We start from the raw sequence: 12,500 nt of genomic DNA, 5'->3' as shown, positions 1-12,500 counted from the left end.
ATACTTGAACAGCGATCGAATTCACGAAGGGCAATCCTGTTTTATCATTACATATAAAACATCAGTATTTAGTGCATGTTGCTTTTACATACAGTTAATTGTGCTTTGCTGTCTCTTACTCCCATTATATCTTTGTTTGATTTAGGGGTCCTCTTATCCGCCTCGTCTGGCTCGTCCGGTGGGCCCATTTATTGGTATGTTATAATTCACAGTTCTAAATAACTTGCTCTCCCATGGTATAATTTCCTTTGAACATATGTCGTCACTGACTTCTTAAAAATTTCTAAATTTCCGCATCTCTTCAGTTCTTGGGAATGTTAACTGAATAGTCTCAGTACGCGGACGAGCGGGGAAAAATAAAAGGGTACTGACGTAAGGGTCAATGTCAAACAAAATTTCTGTGTTAGTAAAGGAAGACTTTGGACATCTCTCTCTCTCTCTCTCTCTCTCTCTCTCTCTCTCTCTCTCTCTCTCTCATCATCATCATCATCATCATCATCATCATCATTCAGAAATCATTCTATTCCAAAACAACAGAGCATGCAGCTGATTTCCATCTTATTAATTTTTTTTCTGTGATCTAAATATCAGTGATCTAATTATAAAGTTATTAAGAGTTTTAAAAGGAATCAGAGTATAGCATTCAATGATTCCTCATTAGTGCTTTGAAACAGAATCATTTAATCAAAGTGATTATTTAAGTTGTTTAACAATAGGATGAAACATGCTATTCCTGCGATCAAAATCAGCGACGATTTACGGTAAGAGGTAAATTGCAATCAAAGAATGGATACCGAACTGAAGCAAAAAAAAAGTAAAGAAATAATTAATAATTAAATAAAAGCGAGTCTGGGAATTTATCTGAGAATCTCATTGTCTCATTATTTGATTCCTTGCTAATGAATTCATGTAACGACCTACCTCATTAAACATGCAGGTTATGAATTTTTCTGGAGTTATTCATAAATGCATGCGAGAATAGGCTCTTTCTTCAAAAAAAGTATGCCATTTTTTAAACCTCACCTTGACTAATCACTACAGGTTTTTTACTCAAAATAACTTTTCATTGGTGTATCGTCTGACTTAGTTAATGAATAATCTATTTTTAGTTTTCTGTAAAAGGAAACTATTGAGGTGGCTATTTGTCTGTCCGTCAGCACTTTTTCTGTCCGCCCTCAGATCTTAAAAACTACTGAGGCGAAAGGGCAGTAAGTTGGTATGTTGATCATCCACCCTTCAATCATCAAACATATCAAATTGCAGCCCTCTATCCTCAGTAATTTTTATTTTATGCAACGTTAAAGTTAGCCATGATCGTGTGTCTGGCACCGCTATAGGTGCCAACAATGCAAGCACCACCGGGCTGTAGTTAAAGTTTCAAGGGCCGCGGCTGAGAGCTTCATGGGCTGTAGCTGAGAGTTTCATACAGCATTATAGGATGTACAGAAAACTCAAATGCTCCGAAGAAACTTCGGCTCATTTTTTACTTTTTTTTTTTATTTCTTAAAGATAAATATCCACTTCACATGTAATGAAATGTAATCCGAAAAGACGGATTTTAAGGACATCACACATAAATACATTCGAAAACCTTAAAATGGAAAAAAGCTGAAAGCAAAAACAGATATTAATGAAATTTATGCGTAAACACAGAAAAACACAGAAAAGGGAAAGAAATTGGTCACAGTGTTTCTGAAAGGAATAGTAAAAATTAACAAAAGTGGGATCTAAGAAAATATGAAATGGAAATTAGGGTACTATGATGAAATGTTAATAATTACCAGCAGATCGGATAAAAAATACAATACGAATTAAGTGAAATGAATCCGTTACTCCAAACCGCTAAATAACATATGAAGACTAGGCAATAAAACAGTGAAAGAAGGGTTTAATTATACGTTATGTGAAACCATATATAATAATGAAGAGAAAACGAGAAAAAATTATACGAGGCAGTAATTTCCGGTCTTATTCCTCATTATGGTTTCGAAACAGTAATAATTGGTTTGTTAAAGTTGTTTAGTATTTGAGTTTCAGTCCTATGGAATAATAAGCTGTTTCCTACGATGTAAACAATAAACGGGTTATGGTAAAAATAAGATAACTGAAGCAAAAAGTAAATGAATAAATAATCTAACTGTAGAAACCAGTCCAGATTTTTCTTGATACTCTTTTTGTTTCTTTTACTGGTTTCTTAACTAATCCGTGTAACTACTATTATCATTCAACAATTTCTTGAAAATTCTGCACGTGTTCTCAAAACTTCCGAGCGTAAGATTATAATTAAGAAATTAAGATCATTTTTTAATGTTTTATCTTATCTCGACTGATCACTACAGAGTATTCGAGTAAAATCTTTATTATTATTATTATTATTATTATTATTATTATTATTATTATTATTATTATTATTATTATTATTATTATTATTATTATTATTCTGAAGATGAACCCTATTCATATGAAACAAGCCCACAGGGGGCATTGACTTGAAATTCAAGCTTCCAACGAACATGGTGTTCCTTTGAAAGAAGTAACAGAAGGTAATAGGAAATACAGAACAGAAGAGATCAGTTATCAGAAAAGAAATAACAAATTAAGAAATATGTAAATAGATAAAATGTAAGTAAATTACAAAATACAAAGAGAACTACTTTAGGGTCGTAATGCATTGCATCTTTGCTTGAACTTTTGAAGTTCCAGTTGCACAGTATCGTCATGGAGACTATTCCCCAGTCCAAAGGTACTGTGTTAGAAGGAAAAAGGACCTCAGGAACTGAGAAGTTCGACAGCGGGGCACATTTTCTGTATATTGGCGCTGCTGGTCAGCAAATCTGGTCGCTCTCGGCAGGAAAAGAGGATCAGGGATCAATTGTTAATGTGAAAGATCTGTGTTAAAATACAGCTTATGAAAAACTGGCTATCAGGGACCATCTGCCGATGGACCAAGTCGTCACTGCTAATGTTGGGAAACAGACACTTACCATCATGAACCATTCTAAACACATAAATCTCTGGCAGAGGCAGACATCTACAGCGGAGGACAGGATTCTATTTAAGGAAACAAATGACCTAGACAAGTTGTAACGATTTTATCACTTTTACAAATTTATGAGGCCTTCTGTAAAATACCTAACTTTCGTGCAGCATTTGCTGACACTTTCGTTAGATGTTTCTCAAAGTAGATGTGAGTCAAAAGTTACAAAGTGTGGTTTGGAACCGTTTTAGCAAAAGTTAATGAGTTCTTACCAGACCCACTGTTGGGATTAACAGCTCTCTAGGGCTGAATGATTTTTGGCTAAGAAACAATTGGTTACCTGGCGACGGGACCTACAGCTTATTGTGAATCTGAACCACATTATAACGAGAAATGAATTTCTATCCCCAGAAGTAAATATCTTTAATTCTTCATTGGCCGGTCGGAGAATCGAACATGGGCCCAGCAGAGTGTTAGCTGAAAAACGTTACCAACTGTCAGTGAGGAACCAGAGTCATATTCACATCAAGGGGGAGGATGGGGTGGAAAATATGTACGAGATCTACTAATCAATAGGGTTTTTATTTTACTAGAGTTCACCCTCATACCCCACCGACTACACCACTCACTAATCCGCTCCATGTCCCGACTGAGACTAAAGGAAGCTTCGTTTCTCACAACTGAAGATTTTACTACACCCACAAATGTTGCATCATCATAGGGTTTTCCAGGTCATCAACCAGATTGCTTTATATATACTATAAATAAAAATGAACCAAGAACACTACCCTGGGGAACTCTAGAAACAATAGTTTCATTATAGATCCCACCAAAGCAATCTCGCTCTGCACTGTATGAAATCTTGAAGTAATCCTAAACATATCCACACTCCAGGATTCTCTGTTTATATATAGTGCCTCCTTATTTACTACAAATCAGAAGCAGCACTAAAACTAAATGACTCTACTCAAAACCCTTATCAAGGTTCTCTTGCAAATGGCATGTCAAATCTAAAAAGAGCATCTCAAAATGTATTTTGACTATTAGCGAACAATCCTTCGGGTTCCACTTAGTTGTAAAGTGGCTTAAAAATGAGTTTTTCTGCAGCCTTGGAGAGCACAGTGAGAACAGAAATTGGCCTGCAGTTATTGCAGTCTCAGATATGGAATGGTCACTGTATTTGCTTGTGTTCGTCTGTAAAGACAACATATCGACTAAAAATTCTGTAGAATCTACTAATCTTGGGAGACAACATACTAGAAACCTTTTTAACATGCAAAGGGAAGAAGTCATCATGATCTTCACTCCAGTTATCAAGCATCCCTACAACGAAATGCAAATTTTATAACAGGTTCAGGATGGCAAGTATCAGGGGGAGGGACATCCTCGGATTGTTTAGGCAGCTCGAAGAAGCAGTTCAGATTTTCTTAGGCCAGAAACCAGTCTACTGTATCCATTAGTAATGGAATGGTTGAAGGGACACACCTCAGATGAGGCTGAGCAACAAGATTCTCCTTTGGATTACATCCGTCGAGACTCAACAAAAATTTTCATGTGAATGATATTTTCATGTGAATGATTTCGTCTCCGTGTGTTGAAGTTTGTGTGTTTGTCATGGCAAGCTCGTCAGCACGTATCATCAAACCATGGCTGGTCATTTGTCCCAATCTTAATGACCTTTCTAGGGACATACCTTGCTAAAATATTTAGCCATCAGGATTTCATTTAAGACGAATCTGGATATAGCATCAGACTAGCTAAAAATGCTATCAAAATTGGCTCTAGATTTCAGCCAGACTGTTTTTCAAATGGTGGCATTAGGAATATACTGATTGACAAATATGCCCATCTCAAGGGCACAATAGTCGGAAGCGCCTATGTGCTCGCTGACCTTGGATTTGACAACAGCTGGAACATCCGTGCACATGAGATCTACTCTATTACCAGAAATATGCATGGGTTCTTCAGTTAGCTAGGCAAAATCAGAGGATGCACAGAACTTATGAGCAGACCGGCCATGTTGATCTGTGGAAATTGAATTAAGCCAGTCGCTGTGCTTTCCATTGCAGTCTCCACAGTTAACGAATGAAGCATTTGAATCCTGTGACTGAGCCATACTAATCCCTTCAGAGGGACAATCTATATAGAATCACCAATTTGTGGATTGCGGCAAGCAGAAAATATATAAATTATAGAACGACTTTTTCTGACGATAAATAAGTCGTCCAGATTCGGTGTATACAGCCATAACTTTTGCATATGGGAAGTTACGACGATACATAAAGTCATGGCCATCAAACCACTGGATTAAAAATTCAAACTTTAACTTGCCACTACTTGTAAGTGGTCTCAAATAAAAACGTAAAATCATAACTACGGGCATAGAACTAAAGGTCAAGAAAATTCGACCTTAAACCTCGAATGTTTGAGTAAAGTATTCTACGTTTTTTTTTCGTTTTTTTTTTTTTTTTAAGATAATGAGTAGCGGGTCATGGTTGAGCACAATATTTCCAGAAATAATTAAAATAAACAACATAAAATTAGAATCAGATCTAATAAATAGATTCATAACAACAACAACTTGGTAAAATAATCAGGACAACAAAAGTAAAATCAACTACAACAGTATTTACGCTATTTACAATAATTTTATGAAAAAGGATGAATAAAGCTGACCATATGCCATTAAAAAACCCCCGCAAGCAACTAGTGGACAAGGTAGAGCCGGGGAACCTTGTAAGGTAAAGAAGAAACCAGCCAGGTTTGCCAGAACAACTGAGGGGGGCCAGTGAGGATGGATTTATAAATTATAAAAAACTGAGAAGAAAAAGATTAGCTAAAGAAGAAGGCGCTTTCCTGATAGTCCACTAAGCAACTTCTGCTATCTCAGCAGCCTGTCCTACACACTGTTCGAAAAAAATAAGAAAGTGAGCGAAAAAGTGAACGAAAAAGAGGATAAATGCCTGATTGTACCCTCGACCAAGGCAACTCAAACCTAAGACCTTGGAAGTCACGGTAGATTAGATTAAGATTAGATATTTTATTGACCACACAACAACTATACAGCTCATATTTACAGGTTATATTTGGTCCAACAAAGGCACAACTCTACACTTGCAATACAAAATTTTGTAAAAGTCAGAATAACAGGTTTTTATCTTATACAACAATAAAAACAAAACAAAGAATTATCATATGGCAAACAAAATTAAGAACAAAATTTGACATTTATATAAAAAATCATACTCCAAAAAGCTATTTTTATTCTCATTTTCCCTTCACCTCACAAACATTCATAAATACCAGAGGGACTAAGCTAATAATCTTACATTGCTCCAGGTTCGTTGATTTGAAAAATATATCCTCATGTTAGATAAATTATAGGTATCTCCCTGATATGTTGTGTCCTTGAGCATACTTGCGTTACGTGTACTTCTGTTTGAATGGCTCCACAGGTACACAACCGCTCCTCCAACGGCACAGTCCAAGGTTGGAGAACAAAGTTTGTGGTCAGAGTAACCCTCTCTTAGAAAGGTTGCCTACTATGGCTAAAGGGTTCCTTCCACCCGCTGCCTTGATTTGGGAGTGTCCTTCTCCTAGAAGAGCTGTTTACCAAGGCTAAAAAGTCTCATCGACCTTAACCCGTGTAGGCAGATACATCACACCCTGAAGTGAATGTTGCTAAGGAAAAGCCACATTAACTTACTACTCATGAAGTAAGAAGGAATTTCATAGATGAATTCTTTAACTTCATTGCTGGTTTCATATTCTGTATGCATAATATTTAATATTCCATTTAAATTTTGCATAAGTTAGTTTACATGACATGCAATAAAACTCAAAATGACATATTTATGGCATATCACATAAATACACTCAATGACTTATAAATGAGATTCATGACTAAATACAGAAAATTACAAATATGGGGAAGAAATTAATATCAGTTTTTCTTACAAGGATAGTACAAATGGACGGCAATGTGATCCAGGAAAATATGAAATAAAAAGTTAAATATAAAATTATGAAACTTTAATAATTAACAACAGGTTGGATAAAATTATTAAAAGCCATGAAATTCAATAAATCTGTTGTGAAAAACTGCTAATATGAAATTTAACAAGGCAAGAAGATAATGAATGGATATCCTGATTATGAGTGCTCTGACGTCAGATAATAAGACAAATGAAAAGTAAACGCTGTATCTAAACGGGACTCCAACTGCCAGTCTTAAAAGGGAAACTGAATATTGCGCTTAGCAATTCCTCATCATTGTTTCAAAACAATGAATTATTCAATATGTTAATCTGATGTTTATCATTTGAGTTTTACTCCTATTAAATAATATCCCATTTCACACGATGATTTTTCATGAACTGTTTACGGAGTGAGAGTTAATCAACCCATGGAATAACTAGCGAACTAAAGCCAAAAAAGAAACAAGTAAAAAATGCGCCTAAGTTTCTTCGGCGCAATCGAGTTTGCTGTACAGCGTATAATGCAGCATAAAACTCTCGGCCAGGGCTCATGAAACTCTTAGCCGCGGCCCATGAAACTTTCAGCCACGACCCGATGGTGGCCTGTGTTGTTGACACCTATAGCGGTGCCAGACGCACATTCATGGCTAATTTTAACCTTAAATAAAATCAAAACTACTGAGGCTAGAGGGCTGCAATTTGGTATGTTTGATGATTGGAGGGTGGATGATCAACATACCAATTTGCAGCTCTCTAGCCTCAGTATTTTTTTAAGATCTGAGGGCGGACAGAAAAAGTGCGGACGGACAGACAAATAGCCATCCCAGTAGTTTTCTTCTACAGAAAACTAAAAAGCAAATAATTATCTTTAAATGTAAAAGAGTCTGCAGTTTTCCAGAGATTCTTTTTGTTTCTCATATTGTTTCCTTGCAAACGAATATGTGTAACGAATATTATCATCACACAGGTAAATCAGGAATTGTCTGTAATTATCATTTTTACTTAAAATGAACTATGAATGTTTTTCATAGGTGTATTGTGTGAGTTTCCAAATAAATAAAATTTTATTTTCCTTATTTTAGCTAAGAATGGATACGTATTCATCACATTAAACAAAATAAAATAAGATATGAAGGGCATAACACACATTCATTCCACTACATCAAAATGGTAAAAATCAGAACAAATAAAGGCAATGAAATTTATGACTAAACGCAGAAAAATACATTGAAAGAGAAGGCCGTTATAAAAGTGCATTTTACAGGAATGGTAAAAATGTACGAAAATGGGATACAGGGAAGTATGATTTAAACATTAAAATACAATGATGGACGGAGCAGATGAGATAAAAATCATGAAACATGAAACTGATGAATCAAAACGAATCTGTTGTTAAAAACAGCAAAAGATGAAATGAAGTGCAAGTAGTAAAAATGATTGTGAAATTACTGATTATTACGTATATGACGTTATATATAAATGTTACAGAAAATAAAACGAAAAATCTTTATAGAACATTAATTGCCAGCCTTTAAATGAATCAGAACGTTGCATTTAATAGTCCCTCACGGGTGTTTCGAAAACAGTTATCTATTTCGTCTCTTTATTTAAGTGCTTTATTATTCGTGTTTCCCTCCTATCGAATAACATGCTTTTTCACACGATAAAAATCATGAACGTTTTACGACAAGTGATTTTTTCAAAACTGGGATGAACAGCGAAATGAACCAAAAAGTAAGCAAATAATCAACAAACAAGCATGTAAAAAAATGCGCCGATGTTTCTTCGGCGCAATCGAGTTTTCTATACAGCGTATAATGCTGTATGAAACTCTCAGCCACGACCCATGAAACTCTCAGCCGCGGCCCATGAAGCTTTCAGCCACGGCTCGGTGTTGGCCTGTGTTTTGGCATCTCTAGCGGTGCCAGACGCACGATGATGGCTAACTTTAACCTTAAATAAAATAAAAACTACTGAGAGTAGAGGGCTGGAATTTAGTATGTTTGATGATTTCGGGGTGGATGATCAACATACCAATTTGCAGCCCTCTAGCCTCAGTAGTTTATAAGATCTGAGGGCGGACGGAGTGACAAAAAGCCATATCAATAGTTTTCTTTTACAGAAAACTAAAACGTTAAATATTTTCAAGAGGATTTTCATCTTGTTTCTTGGAGAGACTATAATCATTCTTCCTAGCGCATGCAGAGGTAGGATTATTCTTTCCAAAATGCGGATTGGCCTTTCTTATTTTTCATCTGATTTAGACTAATACCTACATATTTTCATGTAAAAAAATTAACAAAGAACACATTTCATAGATGCATTCTGTGGTTCCATTGTCGCTATCATTTTCAAATGCAATAGTGTCTTATTTTCTTTCCCACATTCTATTAATAAAATACAACTCTAAAAGATATAAAAAGCATAACTTAAACGTATTCAGTAACTTTAAAATAGGAAAAATATCGGAACAAATAAATACTAATGAAATTCATAACTAAACATAGAAAAATACAGGTAAGAAATAAATTCATAACAGGGAATCTGAAAGGAACAGGAAAAATGAATGGAATTATAAAACGAAAATGAGAAGATAATAATGAAACATTAATATCCGGGAGCAGATCAGCCGAAAAATATAAATTAAATTAATCAAAATGTACCTGTCGTCAAAAACTGCAAGATATGAAAGAAAGGACGTGCAATAGGGATTATGAATAAAAAACTATTCGCAGGTGATCCGACGCCATGATAATTAGTATAATGAAAAGTAAAACGAACAATCAGCATGGAACTGTAATTGATAGCTTTAGAAAGAATCAGAACACTGCATTCAGTAAGTCTTCATGACTGTTTCGAAAATACAGGAACTTATCGTACTTTGTTTCACTCCAGGAGAATATCACCCCACTTCCTTGAGTCAGAATCATAAACGGTTTATTGTGTGAGATATATTCATTGGATGGAATCAATCGTGAATTGAAGTAAGAAGTAAAAAAACGAGTAAAAAATGCGCCGAAGTTTCTTCGTCGCAACCGAGTTTTCTGTACAGCTTACAACGCTGTGTGAAACTCTCAGCCACGACCCGATGGTGGCCTGTGTTGTTGGCACCTATGGCGGTGCCAGACGCACGATCATGGCTAACTTTAACCTTAAATAAAATAAAAACTACTGAGGCTAGAGGGCTGTAATTTGATATGTTCGTTGATTGGAGGGTGGATGATCATCATGCCAATTTGCAACCCTCTAGCCTCAGTAGTTTTTAAGATCTGAGGGCGGACAGAAGAAGTGCGGACAGAAAAATGTGCGAACAGAATAAAGTGCGGACGGACAAACAAAAAGCCATTTCAATAGTTTTCTTTTATAGAAAACTGAAAATACTCAGCAAATGAAAAGGATTCTTGAAATTTTCATATTCTTCTTGTTTCTTTTATATCGATGACATTCAAATGTGAAAAAATATTAAAACTAATGAATACTAATGAAATGCATGACTCGGCACAAAAATAACTGGAAGGAAAAGTAATTAATAACTGCTTCTGAGAAGGAAAAGTAAAAAGGACCCAACTGAGATCCAGGAAAATACTCTGTAAAAAATAGATTATAATGAAATACTGATAATTAGGAGCAGATCGGATAAAAATATAAAATAAATGAAGCAAAATTATTAGTCTGCTTTGCAAAACTGGTAAAATGTGGAATGAAAAACAGGGGAATAATGTCAAAGAATGAATGAATTGATTATAAGTGATCTGGTGTCATATATTAAAAATAATGAGAGGGAAACGAAAAGTCTGTTCGGAACATATGATGAATGGGCTGAAAGGATTAATAAATGAAGAAGAACGGAGAAGAGTTGAGGATAATACTTTTAAAAGGGCATTTAGTTAGATACAATTCCGGTAGGTTTCTATAAATAAGATAATAAAGATACTGATTGGGAAATGAAATAGAGTCAAGGTAATGGAATATTAAAGGAATATAAAACTTAAGCCAAAGGCTAAGCGTTGGGACCTATGAGGTCATTCAATGCTGAAAGAGAAACTGAGAATAGAAAGGTTGAAAGGGTGCAACAAAAGGAAAACCTCGCAGTTGCACTATGAAACAGTTATCAGGAGAAGGTGGACAGCGAAATGGAAAAATGATATGAATGGAGGTACGGTAAAAAGAATGAAAGGGGTTGCATCTAGGGGCCGAAGGGACGCCGCAAAGGACCTTAAGTAATGCCTACAGTGAACCGCATGGGATGCACTGACAGCACTATCCCCCTATGGGGGTCAAGGTAATGACATTAATTTCTACCGTAGTCTGAATAAGAATAATGTATTCCAGTGTTAGTTTCCCTCTCTCTCTCTCTCTCTCTCTCTCTCTCTCTCTCTCTCTCTCTCTCTCTCATCCTTGTACCGAGATAGGTTATCGACTGGCATGCATTTGCTATTGGTAGTTACAGGAGAGCTCCATTATTGTCAAGGAGCCAGTTTCACAGACTGAGATCTGTGGTACGCGTGGGAGCAGCAATTCGGAATCACACTTTGATACTTTGATTTTCCTACCTTTTCTGTTTTCTTCATTCCCCCCCTTTTTCAGTAACCTTTTTCTTCCTCATGACCTCTATCATGGCGTTTTATGTTACATCTAAGTAAGTGCTTTATTAATTTAGCGCCCTTTTTTACTATCTTACCTGACTTCATGATCTGTTTGGTTTTATATATTCCACTTCCGGTAGTGATGACCACGAAAATAGAAATGTTCCAGCAGATGATTTTTTCACATATTATTTCCCTTTCTTAAGACATACAATTAGTGTTTCTGCAATTTACTTTTGGTAAAAATAGTTATACTTATTCCATGATCACACTAGACAATATATCTAATAATTTTTCTGCAATTTACTTCTGGTAAAAATAGTTATTCTTATTCCATGAGCGCAGTAGACAATATATCTAATCATTTTTCGGCAAGATTTATTGTAATTTAGCCACATAATACTATTTTCGCAGTTTTCATGGCATTATCTTTAACCTTACCATATCCATTAGTGGGAAGCCAACAATTTTGCCAAATAATATAGGTTTTAATAAGCTGTTCAACCTAATAAGATTTTTATATCCCCAGAGCGTATCTGTTCAATGCACAACATCGTCACCCTGTTCTGTAAATTTACTCGTTGCAAAAAAACTATATTGCAATATAACAAAAACGTAAACTTCTAAACAAATGTTATGACAACACGCACCATTGTTCTTCGAATGTGGTAGCGTATAGTTTACTTTTATGATTATCAAAATTATTATCTTAGATTTATGCATATACATATTACCAATAACTTCTTAGTTGCCCGTTGCATCTCAAATGATATATTCAGCTATCAGGACAGAAAATTATGTCTAACATTTAAATGATAAGGACTAAAAAAAAAAAAGTGGGTTTGAAATATTTTTCTCTATTTTCCATTTGATTCCTCTCAATTGAGTTTATTATCCTTCTAAGGGTTATTTTCATGAAATGGGACATGATTCATCTAAACATAGTACCTTGCAAAGAAC

The sequence above is a fragment of the Macrobrachium rosenbergii genome, chromosome 55 (assembly GCF_040412425.1).
Source record: "Macrobrachium rosenbergii isolate ZJJX-2024 chromosome 55, ASM4041242v1, whole genome shotgun sequence".
NCBI classification, from domain to species: Eukaryota; Metazoa; Arthropoda; class Malacostraca; order Decapoda; family Palaemonidae; genus Macrobrachium; species Macrobrachium rosenbergii.
This window is presented reverse-complemented; position numbering follows the sequence as displayed.